At 42.6% G+C, this 14,252-nt stretch overlaps 1 long non-coding RNA gene across 1 annotated transcript; it reads left to right on the top strand.

The window, feature by feature from the left end:
* Positions 1-2,655: 2,655 nt before the first annotated feature.
* Positions 2,656-13,777, top strand: LOC123606703. The gene is made up of 4 exons (XR_006716457.1): positions 2,656-6,533; positions 7,676-7,744; positions 11,553-11,755; positions 12,593-13,777. It is a non-coding gene; the product is annotated as an uncharacterized LOC123606703 (long non-coding RNA).
* The last annotated feature ends 475 nt before the right edge of the window (positions 13,778-14,252 follow it).

Here is a 14,252-nt window from a genome sequence, read left to right as displayed (position 1 = left end):
GTAACTCTTTCTGTTTACTTTTGGCTAAATCAATCAGAGCCATTTCCAGTAACAACGATAATTTGAGTCTCAGGTGGCAAAAAAGTAGAAAACGTTTCTAAAATTTCCAGAATCTAACTTCTGGCCAATAATTAATTCCACTTAATATTCCCATTCAAACTAGTTTCCATAGTTGAGCACATTTCAAGTGCTGAATCCTGGAGGATGAGCCAATGTGTCAAAAGAAAAGACAAGGGAAGCAAAACGATCTGAACTTCACCTTCCAATGATTTATAAAATGAGACATGAAGGTTATAAGGCAAGTCCACTCACATCAACAATAAAGTGAGCAGAAAGAGGTTGGACTAGGATCTGATGAAAGAAAGACACCAAAAGCTTCTGTGCATGACCCCTCCACCTTGTGCCCTTGAAGAGGTTTTTAAGTAGAGATGAGACCAGCAAAACTATTTTTAGAAGGACCACTCTGGCTGCAGGATGAAAAAGAAGTAGGCTGGAGGAGGGACCCGATTGGAGTTTGCTACAGGGTCTGTGCAGGAGAAGGCGCCCAAGCAGGTAAGGCCAGGAATGGGCTCCAGGAGTGCACGGGGCAGGTGACTGGAATGTTTGTCATCTGATCATGTGGTGACTGGAAGGATAATTCAGACATCATCATCCATCTCCATTGAGATAAGCAAGAAGAGAATTTATTCCTTCTTTTTATATCCCTTAAATGTGCTTATTTCACTTTGTAGACATAAAAACAAAACAAAATAACAAAAAAACCCAACCTAAATATCAATCAATATAATTGGATAAAGAAACAATATTACAATTATGCATTGGAATGTTGTGTATTAATAGGGAGATCTGTAGATCTATGGGAAAATGATCACAATACTGAAATGAAAAACAGAAGCTGCTGATGGTATGTAGAGAATGCTACCATTTTGGAAAAACAACAAATAAAATGTGTGTGTGTGTGTGTGTGTGTGGCCTGAATTTAGGAGTACAGGTGTGTGTGAATAGAAAAAGTCAGGAAAGATCTTCACAAAAATGTTAATGGCCGCTATATTTACAGATTATTTGATGGGAGATTTCTAAATTCTCCATACTATCTGTATCATTTTAATCTTTAACCACAAATATGTTTTATTTCTATGCCTGAAAAAGGTGGAAAAAATATGTTCATTCTATGATAACAAGACCATTTAAACAAGAACAATGCATATGTTTATAAGAAGAAGCAGAGGATAAAGCCCCCTGTAGACATTACAGCAAAGATTGCTATGGAACGAGAATGGAGTAGGCCTTTTGACACCAAAATACAGTTTGGAACAGACCAGAACATTCTCTTGGTGACACCAAACTAAGGCTTTTTACCAGTCCTTTGGTGAAATTAATATGAGAACCCCATGGATGCTCTTTAGGGAGTCTTGATTATAACGACATCTAAGTTAACACTGTCGTAACTGTGCAGGATTTTTAGCCCTCATATTTTATTGTCTATCAAGATCCAAGAATTTTTTTTAAATCCATGCAAGTAAAGTAAGATGCAAATGTCGGTGCTCTCCCTTGGCTACTGTCGTCAATGTTTTGGTGGGGAAATTAAGCAGGACCAGCCATTATAATATGGCTTGACTCTCTCTGGGTGTGCTTCACCATCAGGGTTGGTTTTACAGATGGGTGACCTATGCAGCCACACAGGGTCACGTTCAGAAGAACCCTTGGTTTAATGTTCTGCTGGGGTCACTCTAAAATTCTTTTTTCATTCTGAAATTCTTGATAATTTTATCTTTGACTTTGTGTTTTGTATGTGAAATCCAATGGGACAATGGAACACGGGAATGATCAGAAGTGACAGGTGCTGTATGTATGTGTTCTTGCTTCTGCTGCACCATTTGCATGTAGCCTTTGAGATGTGCATGAGCAGAGAATCCAGAAGGATCCACCATTCATGGAGTCAAGCAAGACTCCAAGCAAGTACAAAAAAGCATGTTCTGTCTACAGTGGAGGGAGAGGGGGTGCTGACAGCCCCGCGAGCCTCTGCTCTCTGTTCAAGCCAGAAGTTGCTTTGAATACAAAAAGAAGGCAATCACATTCTAAGAAACCTGAATGACCAAGGAATCCTGTCATATTCTTTCTTACTCTTCTTACTTCCCTGCAGTAGCCAACCATGTACTGAAAATGAGCACATATAAGGAAAAGGAAAAGATACGGCACCCCATAGTACCTTTTCTTTCACTCCTTCCTCATAAATCTGGGAGCCAAAGATAGAGAATATTGGTAGATTTACACATATAAAGTGAAATAAAATAGTGAGGGTTCTTTGTTCAGCATTTCCAGTGTTTTATAAAAATTAAACATATATACATGTATGTATATGAGATATGAGATAAAAATTGTGCAGTTTTGGTGATTTCACGTAAGAGGTAATGCTCTTACATTTGCATTTAAAGTTCGTATTGCACAGCGGTGCCTCAGTTGATTAAGCGTCCCACTCTTGGTTTCGGTTCAGGTCATGATCCCATGGTTTGTGGGTTTGAGCCTGGCATCAGACTTTGTGCCGGCCATAGCCTGCTTGGGATTCTGTCTCTCTCTCCTTCTCTCTCTGCACCTCCCCCACTCTCTCTCTTCCAAAAAATAAATAAACATTTTTAAAAAAACATTGGTATTGCACAGTATGAGTACAAATAGTAAATTCAAGCTAATAATGTAGAATTTTCATTTTTCTTTACTTATACTACTACTGAGCCAAAAAATTTTAAATACCATAACAAAGTAAGAGACAAACTGTGGAGGAAAGAACAAGCTTTGTATTTTAGGACCTTTAATGGTGCTTTTTACTGCATTTTGAACAAGAGGTCCCAGATTTTCATTTTGCAGTAGACCCTGCCAATTACGCAGCCAGCCCCACCTGTGATTGCAGCAGCCGTCAATTCAAGTGGCTTTGGGACATTTGGTGGTAACTTGATGGAGGCAGTGGCGAAGGCTGAGAAACTGCACAAACATCACTGAAGGCGACACAGAAGAAAGGGGTCTGGAAGGGAGGTGGGGGCATTGACTAGTAGCCTTTAGCAGTGCCCCTTGTGCAGCTTTCCGGGAATGGCAGGGACAGCATCACTAAAGAGAGATGCTTAGTGTAAAGAGGCAGGTTCATCCCTTTAAACTGCATGGATTTCTCTGCAATTTAGTGCTGAGAAGTGATGTTAGAGAAAGGCTCTTTTCTCATATGATTGCTGATAACCTTCTGTCTATTACTCGAGCTCACTACTTGGATGTATTTGTGCAGCAAAGCTGAGCCCTTCCTCTCAGGAAACCCAGGGAACAGCGTGATAGATCAATTGATTTGTCAAGCCCCAGCAGACAGAAACAATTTCCTTGGCTAGACTTGGCTAATGCAGATGGCCGGCTCCTTCACCCTTAGCACACCTCAGCCTGGCCACGGATAATGTTTCTGGGAGGATGTCACAGTCTCCCTGGAAAGCTCTGGGCTCTTCCTCTAGGCATTTGAAAGAGAAGATAGCACAGCGCAGCACCAGCCTGAGAAAACCATTAGCGTAACTTGGGTGTGCCTGGGAGAACAGATTAGGTTGTAAGGTGCCTGCTGGTAGTCCCATTGAAATCTGATCCTGCCTTCCGTTCCTGTGGTGTCAACCACCAGCACACCTGAGGCTCAAGGTGGAGAGAAGACAAAGAACATACCAGCCAAATGCCAGTTCTTTATACTTGCAGCACTGACTTCTAGCCTCTGTCTGATAAACTGAGATTGTGTTGTCAAGAAGCACATGACTTTGGTACCTTAGCAGATTCTCTCCTTACTGATTTTACTGCTTTGAAGGCAGGGAGGAGAAGAGGAGAGCCTCCCACCCATCCTCTACAGATACTCGTATCATTCTTCACATTAAATGCTCCAACCATCTCTAGTCCCGTGCAGGTGGGCATGGGGTGGGGAAGGGCTTGAGAACTCTGTTACAGGCATTCCGAAAACCACAGTAGGGTTGGAGTTCCCTGCTTCCGCACAGCCATTTGCCCTCCATCTCTTTAGTCCCTGGAGTACCTTCCCTACTTCATTGGCTAGTGTTCATCAAATCCATTTCTTCTTTTTCCTGGCTACACAGGTAGGACCACATTTCCCAGCCTCTCTTGCTGTAAGTTGTAGCCATGCAACGGGGTTCTAGCCAATAGAATGAGAGCAGAAGTCATCAGTGTCACTTCTAGGCCTGAGCCAACAGACCTCTTTCCCTTGTGCAGACTGATGCAGAGGACCACAGCACCAAGAGAGCTGAGTGATAAAGGTGGTTGGGCCACAATAAAGAAGCGATCCTGGTCCTTTCATCTCCACTTGAAGGATAGCCACCCTTCAATCATCAGGAATTTCCATTCTGGAAAGGGAGAGATGAACTCTTATTATATCTAGGGGTTGTTTCAGCAGCCAGGGTTATCATAACCAATAACAACTGACTTCCAATAATAGCGTTCATCCTCCTGGGGACTTAGCCACAGACATTAACTGTTCAGATGTCCTCCAGCCGTCTGGAGACTCCCTGATCTTTGTTTGATATTTCATTTTAAAGGCTGAAATTCCTTCATACTTTAGGGGGAAATCATGGCCCTCCTCTTCCCACCTCCATCCCTACCAGCATCTCCTGGGGTTCCTGAAAGACTTACTTTTCTCCTGATCACATCTTGCTCTGACATCACACAGGTGAGCAAGGACATGATGGGGTTCTTTGGTCTTTCGTGTTTCTTAGAGCACCATTGTCTTCCTTCTGCATTCAAAACAAGTTCTGGTTTGAGTGGAAGCCATGGAAATTGTTGGCTTGTTCTCTCTTTGAGTCCTGCTGAAGTCCCATGCACCAGGGTCCACTGAAATTCTGTACCAATGGGGGTATTGCAAACACTGACTGTGAATGGGGAGGCAGAGAACAGTGGATGTGTGTACTACACCTGTCTCCTGTGCTCAGGCACAGGCTCTATTGTCCTATCAGACTAACAAAACAGAGATTCACAGATAGGATATTAACCGTTTTAAGAGGATGAAAGCAGAGCATTAAATCTCAAAAGGGATTCTTTTCTCCTGGGCCCTTATGTGACTGCACAGTTCACGAGCCTCTGAGTCTAACTCTGGAGAAGTACACCCCTTTTGTCCTTCCTCTCGCTGGCTGGCAGAGCAGGTGTGTGAGTCTGGGGGAAGAAGGGACAGATCAGAGGGGAACAGATGAAGACTGCATGATGTAAAACCTCTTTCTGATTCTTCCACTGGAATCATCTGCGATGATGTTTGTGAACTGGATTTTCCTTTGGGGAATGTAATTAAGTGTTGCATCATGCGTCAGGCCTCTTGTGGAACAAAAGTAGAGCCAAAAGATGGGGCATTGATGTGCAGGTTACATGTGCAGATGTGGGGCTAGGGATGCGCACACAACAAACAACTTTGAATAATTGAACCATGTTCTTTAACATCCTTTGTCTGACCTGCCACTGGGAACTTTTCTCTGGTGTGGACTCTCCCAAATCCTGCCTCCTGGCCTCTCTGGGTCCTCATTCTCTCCATTAACCCCCTACCCCCATTGCCTTTGGAAGTGCAAAATGTTTTCTACTTTATTTGCAGGGCAGTTATTTCTACTTCTGATTGATCCTGATCTAATAGGCCAAACTATGCTACCAAGTTAATTGCTGAAGGAAATAAAAACAAAACGACAAGCAAAAACGTGGCTTATTTCCTTTAAGAATTTGGCTGCCAGTATTTACATAATTATTTTTCTCCCAAATACTCTAGTAACAGACTTTCTTGACATGGTTTTAAAACCCTCAGAAATACATCCCTGCCTCCCTAGGTGAGTGTGGAGACTCTTCCTCTGGTCTCCTATAAAATCTTGTGCATATCATATATATACCTACATATACATATAGTCAAAAATCAACAAAGCCAGATGTTAAAATGCTAAAATAGATTTTATTCAGCAACTATTGATAGCTGAGAAAGAGCTGAGCTCCCTTCCAATTTGTGCAGTGATGACTGGGCACTTCAAAGTGGAATGAGGGAATCGGGAGAGGGGTGGTCAGGGATGTGAAAAATTACAACAGGTTGGTCAGTTAAATGCATCAAGTCAGCTGTGTTTGTTGGCTGGTAATTGAGGCTGACAAATGAGGATTCTGTCCTCCCACAGAAACTGGGGGACAGAGGCCCTATTCTTCCTGATGATTACATTCCAGAGAAATCGCTTTCAGGTCCTTGAGAAAGATGCCACTGCCACATATTGTCAATTGTAAGCCCTTTGTAGTAAATTGTTAAGCAAGGCATCTCATGTGTACAGTCTGCTCAGCCACATAAGGAAGGTCCCTGGGCCTGGAACAGTCCTTACCGGGAGATAAGGGGCCCACACAGTCTGCACTGGGCTTGTCATCTTGTGTGGGAATATCTTTCCCTGTTTCAGGTGGAATGTGCTCCTTCTGCGTCAGCATGTGTCAGCCATCCTCAGGCACACCTTCAGCCTTCAGTATTTCCAGCTCCAGGGGAAGAGTGGAGGCCCTTCCACCGCAGCAAAAGATAGGTGAGCACAGCCCCATTGCCTCGGGTCAACTGTCGGGGACCTCCACTAGCCATGGGGTCCAACACACATTATTGGAGCTGATCTAGCTCTGTCTCTGCTCTTTCTATGTGAGTAAATCATTGTTTCCTCCAGTGCTTGACCGTGTTGGCAGCCCTGAACTTTCTCAAAAAAGCAGTGAGAACTGGGTCATCTTAGGGACATGGCCTTATGTTACTAGAAGCCCTGCCAGAGTTTGGTCATCTTAGTGTAGGAAGAGGTTTGGATGGAGTAGTGATGTGACAAAAAGTAGTTCTGCAGCTCTTAACATAGGCATAGACATATTCATACACAAACACACATACACATACACAAACGCACACATACACATACATATGCACAAACACAAACACATATACATTCACATACACACATACATATACACAAACACAAACACATGTACATACACATACACATACACAAACATATACACATACACAAACACATACACATACATATGCACATATACATATATATATCACACACGTAATCTTTTTAAACAATGAACTTTCAAAGATACTCATCCCTCAGGCATAAGGCAACTCTGCCCAGAGGAAGTCCAATTTTACAGGTCATGCTCTAACCCTAAAGGACAACAGGAAAAAAATCCAGATCCAGTACAAAATATGGTCTCCTCTGAAGGGCTGCTACGGCCATTCTGTCTCACAGCTGTTTCTTCTTCCTCACCGAGCTGCCAGGACTCTCAGGTTTTGAGTGAGATGATTCATCATAACAACTACACTAGCTCATGTTCCTTTTTTTTCCTCTAGTGATTTGATTTCCTACTTTTATTTCTTCAACTATGTTGTTTATATGTCCCTGGATATGAGGATGGTCGAGGCAGGAAAAGAAACTAACAAATATGTGGCACAAGCTTAGGTTTTTGCCTCAGACTTTACCGCGGCTTGTATCTGTTACGGGTGTGGAGAGCTAGAAGCTAATTTGGGAAGAATTCATCGTGTGAGTCTTCAGTGAGCATGTCCTTCATACAAGGCACAGTTGTCAAGGCAGTCCAGAGGAGGAGGGGGGTGTCTTAGTTTTCTATTGCTATATAACAAACTACCACAAATTTAGCTGCTTAAAACAACATACATTTATTATTTCAGTTTCCAAGTGGAATCCAAGCACATCCTACCTAGGTGCTCCGCTTGTGGTCTCCTAGGGCTACAATCCAGGTGGGTATCATTTGGGGTACAGTCCTTACTGGAGGCTCTGGAGGAAACCCTCTTCCAAGTTCACTCAGATTGTTAGCGGAGGTTACCTTATAGATGTAGGATTGGAGGCACTGGCCTTTTGCCAGTTGTCAGCTGGAGGCTACCTGTAGTCTTTGCCACCTAGACCTCCCCTCCCCCCATATGGCCTCTTACTTCAACAAGCCAGAAGGAACATCTCTAGGGTGAGTCTACTTAGCATGACAACATCTTAGGTAATCATAGGAATGATATCCCATCACCTTTTATACTCTGTGGGTCAGAAGCAAGTCACAGCTTGAGTCCACACTTGAGGGGAAGGATTCCACAAAGGGATATATGTTGGGAGTCAAGGATTATGGGAGAACACATTAGAATCTGTTACCATAGGAAGATATAATATACATATTATCAATTATAGCTTCTGGCCTCAAGGAGCTTATGACAGAATTTAGCAAAAAAAAAAAAAAAAGATGTATAAATATGTACTAATACATCAAATAGAAATATTATGATCCATAGGCAACAGAAATCACATCAGCTTACAAGATCATGAAAATTTTCTGAAGGGCTGCCACCTGGGCTCACGTCTGTAAGTAGAAGACATTTTGTGGGAATGGAGTCTGCAAAGATGGGCAGGGACCAGATTTTGTTGGGTGCTAAGTGCCAGGATTTTGCAGTCTATCACACAAGCCTATACTTCCACACATAGGGTAAGTGGTGCTGTGCTGGGAGTTGATATTCAAACCAGGTAAGCAAGGCCCTTCATGGAGCATTGGTTTTACTAGAATACTTCCTGGGGAGGAAAACACATTAGTTTTTATATTAGGGTAAGTGTCGCGGAGTAGGATGCAGAATTGAAATTTATTTTTCTTAAGATTGGAGACTCCAAATCATTTTTCCTCTGGCTCTGGTGGAAATTATCGAGAAGGAGCAGCCCTGAGTAGCTGCTGGCCAGAGCAGCCACCAGATATGGAGGTGCAGGGCAAGAGGAGCCAGACACACATGCCCCTGGAGGGTGGGAGACAGATGAAGGCCCTCAAACAAGAAGACTTTTCCTTGACCAGGTCTTCCCAGCCTAATCCATGCTGTTTCCTACTAATGTGAGAAAGAGAAACAAGTTTAAAACTGACAGCAGAAATCTTTAGGGGGTTAGGCATGTTGGGACTTTTTCCTCCCAGGGTTAAGGCTACTTCAGCAGAGTTTTGCAGTTGGGGGGTGGGGGGGGGGGATAAGGGAACAGTCTATCTATCTTGGACTCTCCGTCGCAACTGCGAAGAGGCAAGTGCTGAAGATTTAGACCGGTGGCTGGCAGACCAAATCCATGGTGAGCCAGGCAATGGTGTTTGCATATTTAAATGATTGGGGAAAAAGATAAAAAGAAGAATAAGATTTCCTGATACAGGAAAGCCATATGAAATTCAAATTTCAGTGTTTATAAATGTAGTTGAATTGAAACACAACCTATTCACTCCCTTATGTATTGGCTATGGCTGCTTTCACAGTTCAACGGCAGAGCTGAGAAATTACAACAGAGGACAGTGGCCTACAAAGCCTAAAACATTTACTATCTGGCTCTTTACAGAAAATGCTCACCTTGCTTAGAACCTTCACAAGAAGGGAGGCTCCAGTGGACGCTAACCTTTTCCCATTTGACTCCATATCCTCTGCTCGGTCTTCTGCAGTGATGTCTGTCTACATGCAAGCTTCCCAAACTGCTCTATGAAATGGTAATAGGTGTTCTACGGAGCAGAAAAAATTCTGTAGTAAATCAAATCCTGGGTTTTAAAAAAAGGATAAAATGATTTTGCTACTGGAAATGTTCTCAGCTCTTTAAATATACTTTGTGGTAATCCAAATTGGGGAGATAAATTTTAGCATTTCCCAAAGTTATTACTTCACTCAATGATTTCTTTTAAGGAATACCTATTATTATCTCCAAGTGTTCCATACAATACAGGTTCATCAATACTACTCCATACCTTTATCACATATCAAGAAATTATGTTCCAATTTGAAGCAAATCTCTCTTCTTAGTGCAGTCCCCCTTGATCTTCCATTCCCCTCTTCGGACATATAAATTTACTGGGATGATTGTGCATATCACCCCTTCCCTCACTAGAGGCATGGTTACTCTTTTACTGTGCCCCCCCCCAATCTGTGATCTCATTCTCTCCCCTCCCCACAAATCTCTCCTTCACGGACATGGGAAGGCAGCAGTTTTCAAGCTGCAAGTTATAATCCATCAAGGGGTCATGAAATTGATTTAGAGGGTCAGTGACCAGCATTTAAAAGCCAGTAAAATAAAAGAGGATATAAAATATCAGAGTGCATCACAATAGTACTTGGTGAAATTTTTGTACGGGTTATGGGTCACAGCATAAAATATATTTCTTACTTTGGGCCATTGTTAAAAGTGTTTAAAAGCCATTGTGCTAAGGTGCTAACCAAATAAAAGAACACAGCAAAGTCTTGTAGCTAACATTTGATTAGCAAAAGTGTTGTATCTGTCCCACTATTAATTCTCCTCATGCGTTTCCACCCCAGGGTATCCATTTTAAATTGCAAACATAAGGACCCAAGGACTGCGTCTTTTGATTAACCTCTATATCTTCTACCCCTGACTGACTGTGGGACTCACTTCCCTACGGAGGCTGCATAAATATTTGATGTCGATAATGAAATGAAATTAAAAGCTAATAGGATAAGCTCTCCAGTTTCTACTGCCACTGTCTGTTAAAGGACGGGAAATAGCCCTCTATGTCACGTCCACTTCTGTATGGCCTTCCAGACCCCTCGCTACACACAACCTAAGATGACCCAAGGGGCACTTCTCCCTTCTTCAGCAGAAAGTGCACACCTGTGGCTCCAGCCTCTTCCCCAATTGCAATCTTCCCATGTTTCCCCTCTTGCCAGCCTCTGCACTAGCCACCATCCAGGCACCCTCGTGTGTCTACACACACTGTCGCTCCCTCTGCCTCGCAGTTTCTCCCTCCACACTTTCTGCATGCTGAAATCCCTCTTACTTGTGAAAGTCCATGTTGCATAGACGTCTGTGTAGCCTGAACACATGGAGCTACTTGCATTATTTTTCATGGCCCCATAGGACCTTATTTCAAGCAGCTGTACAGAAACAGTGACCCCAAGCTGTAAGTTTTGATGTGTCTATGGCCTCCTCTTGCCCATTGGCTTCTCTAGGGCAGGGGCTGTGTTTTATTTTTCTCTGAATGTTCTATGCCTGGAATGGTGTGGCTCAAAGTAGGTGCTGGTAGTGTTTTAAGTATAAATGAAAAAGAAGAGGTAGTATGAAGTATCAGAGGGATGCAAAGTTTTCTTATGGGATACACCACATTCCTTTCTCCCCCAAACTCCAGCCCCTCTCCAGCACCCAGGACAGAGCTGCCTGGCAGGCTGCGGAATCTTTAGCTCTGTTAGTGGAACCGAAAGAAGATGCACACATGCATTCCAAGGATCTCGGGCACAGAACTGATGCGGAGCCTCTTCTGCATGGACTAACTCTCCAGAGATTTCCTGTCAGGCCATTCTGCATGCAAGGAAGAAGTTTTAAATGCTCATAGAACTCTAAAGTGACCACGAGCTAGTACGCCTGGTAGTGGATGATTAATGACTTGTAGAATGAGCCCAAATGCGAGCTTTATAATAGCTGTGGATATGGAGGACTGCAGAGTTAAGACGTTTTGTTCTGAACCTCTTGCAAGCTTTTCTGTTTAGATCCCACTCTTATACACCCTCCTTCCACCCCACACCCACCTTGTCTTTGTTTTCCCCCCAGAACTACAAGACCGTTTCTCTCACCCCGAACCCACCAGGATGACCTGACCTGCAGTGCCCCAAACTTGTCCGTGTGGCAACAGTTTTGATGCCACCGTCCATCAGAGCAGTGCCTTCTCCAGGGACTAATTCACCAGAGGCTGCAAGATCGTCTGCAGGATGTGCATCACTGGAGTCAAAGAAGTTGCTGAAAATTGAAAACAGGTGAGCCATGGGTTAGATTCCACCAGGAAATCCATGCACAACTCTAGGAACATTTACCTTTAGCCACATAAACCCCAGAATAGAGAAGAAAAGTAAATAAGGCCCCTAGGCAAGTTCTGGCCCTCAACCAGATGTAAAGGGAAAGTGATCTGCGGGATTCTTCATTCTCCTTGGGATTGTGGCTTCTCAAGAAACAGAACTGAGATTATTAAATTTAGTCATGAGGTTGCTGGCACCAGGCAAGAGATCAAGTAGCACCAAAGAGGAGCAGACCACACTTGATGGAGGCTGATGATGAATTCCTCTTTAATTAAATTCGACCCAGTGGGCAATCCACGGTGTACACAGACCATATTCAGCTGTGGGGCCCCAAAGGCCACTGAACACCTGAGTGTCACAGACACTGAGGCAACAACTCCAATGCTCATCTCATTCCTTCCAGGCATGCTTGCACCTAGTGACCCTCCCCCACATCAAGACACCGCTGTCTGTCTCCCCGCCACCCCCCCCACACACAACCCTGAGGAACTGGAGTCTTGTCCTCGTAACCTCCGTCCCTCTCACTTGCCTCAAAACCTCAAGACTTCCCTCCCTAGATATCTTGAAATTTTCCTTACCTTTAAGAGAAGAAGAGCATGAGTCAGGGAGGGGAAGAGAGAGAGACACACAGAGGATCTGAAGCAGACTCTGAGCTATCATAAGAGAACCTGATTCTGGGAACAAACTCACAAACTGTGAGATCGTGAGCTGAGCTGAATGAAGTCCCTTACTTAGCCCACTGAGCCTCCCAGGCACCCACACTCCCTATGTATTTTTAAATCCCTTCCTCTTCCATAGAACTTCCCGGGTCCTTTGAGTGATCAACCAGCCTTGGGTGACCTGGCCCGTGCCTAGCTCTCCAGCCTCAGCCCTCTCTGACACCCTCCGACTTGACATCTCGTGCTTGGGGCCCTGCCCGCAGCCCTGCAGCAGGAAACGTAAGCAGAGGCAAGTGGCAAACAGGACAGAATCTGTAGCATATATAAAAGTCCGACAGTTTTCATGCATATGACATATATAAACAGTTACTATGGATCAGTAAGCAAATCATGAGCTGTCCACAAAGAAAAATCTATATATAAACAGCCATCCGAAAACAGAAAAATACATGTAGGGAGAATAAACATGAGGGATAAAAGCCCAACCATCATAGTAACAAAAGAAATACAAATTAAAAGGGCAATGAATATTTTCTGCCTTTGTAGGTGAAGGGGTGAATTAAGACCTCTCCCATGCGGCTGATGAAGTGCAGATTAGCAAAGATTCCTCATGGGAAACTTTACTGCATGAAAAAAGTCTTTTAAAATGTGTAAAACAGTGACTAAGCAATTCCACTGGTACAAATTTATCCTGAGGAAATAATTAGTAGATTAAGAATTTTTTTCACTTTGGGGATGTATATATAACACAGTGTGGTTTCTAATGGAGAATACATAGAAATAATCCAAAGTGCCAACAATTGGGTACTTTTAAAGTAAATTCCATACAATACACTACACGCATCTATTTAAAAGGGAAGTATGGAAGTATAACTGTTGACATGAGACGGATGTTTGTTCGTAAATTTTTAAGAGAAAAAAGTTTATAAAAATATGACACTATTTTTTATTTCAAAAAAGGTATATGTATGAAATGACAGGGAGAGTATACACCAAACCATAAACACTGGTTATACCTAGAATAGACTTGCTGGTGAAGAAATTTGGGGGAAGCCTTTCTACATTTTTCCATCTTTGAACAATAATACTGATTTATTGGTATAATAAAAAGTAGTTTAAAAATAACTCAAATAAAATTGCCGAACTTAGAGTTATTTATTGTTGAAGGAATAGACTTGAGCAACTTAATTTTAAAAATAAAGCCAGCCATTTACTTCAATCCAGAAGACATTTATCCATCTAAGAGCCAGGCGTGGTTGTGTGTTGGTGTAGGGAACACTGGTAATTCACACAGTTGCTTAAATAAACCTTGTTAAATTACAAACTATGAAAATTTGTTTGATTTATGAGTCTTGACTATCATGCCCAAGCTGTTTTAGTGTTGATGAAGCTAGGTGATATAAAGAAAATGCATTTAAAACTTAAATGACACAGTTACATGGGTATACACATGTCAAAGCTAATTGAACTACACATTTAAGATTGGCCCATTTTGCATTAGGCAATCATACTTCAAAAATGTGAAGGCAGAAAAATAAAAACATTCATAAAAATGACATAAAATATTTCACATTTTTCATCTTGAGCTTTTAATGGGTCTGTAATGTTGAATCAATTAGAAGCCAGAACACAAGAGTATTTCCACTTTTGACTGATGGATGGAGTAGTTGGTGTCAAACAAGTCTCCCACTGAAAGCAACTATGGAAGCTGGATAAAATAACAACTATTAGAAGTCATCAGGGAAAAAACAAGGACGCCATGCTTCCTTATCAAGGCCTAATTCTCACACTATGAAAAT

Source organism: Leopardus geoffroyi, chromosome A2, assembly GCF_018350155.1.
Source record: "Leopardus geoffroyi isolate Oge1 chromosome A2, O.geoffroyi_Oge1_pat1.0, whole genome shotgun sequence".
Classification (NCBI taxonomy): Eukaryota; Metazoa; Chordata; class Mammalia; order Carnivora; family Felidae; genus Leopardus; species Leopardus geoffroyi.
The sequence above is the reverse complement of the archived record's forward strand: the minus strand, read 5'-3'. Positions and strand labels throughout refer to the sequence as shown.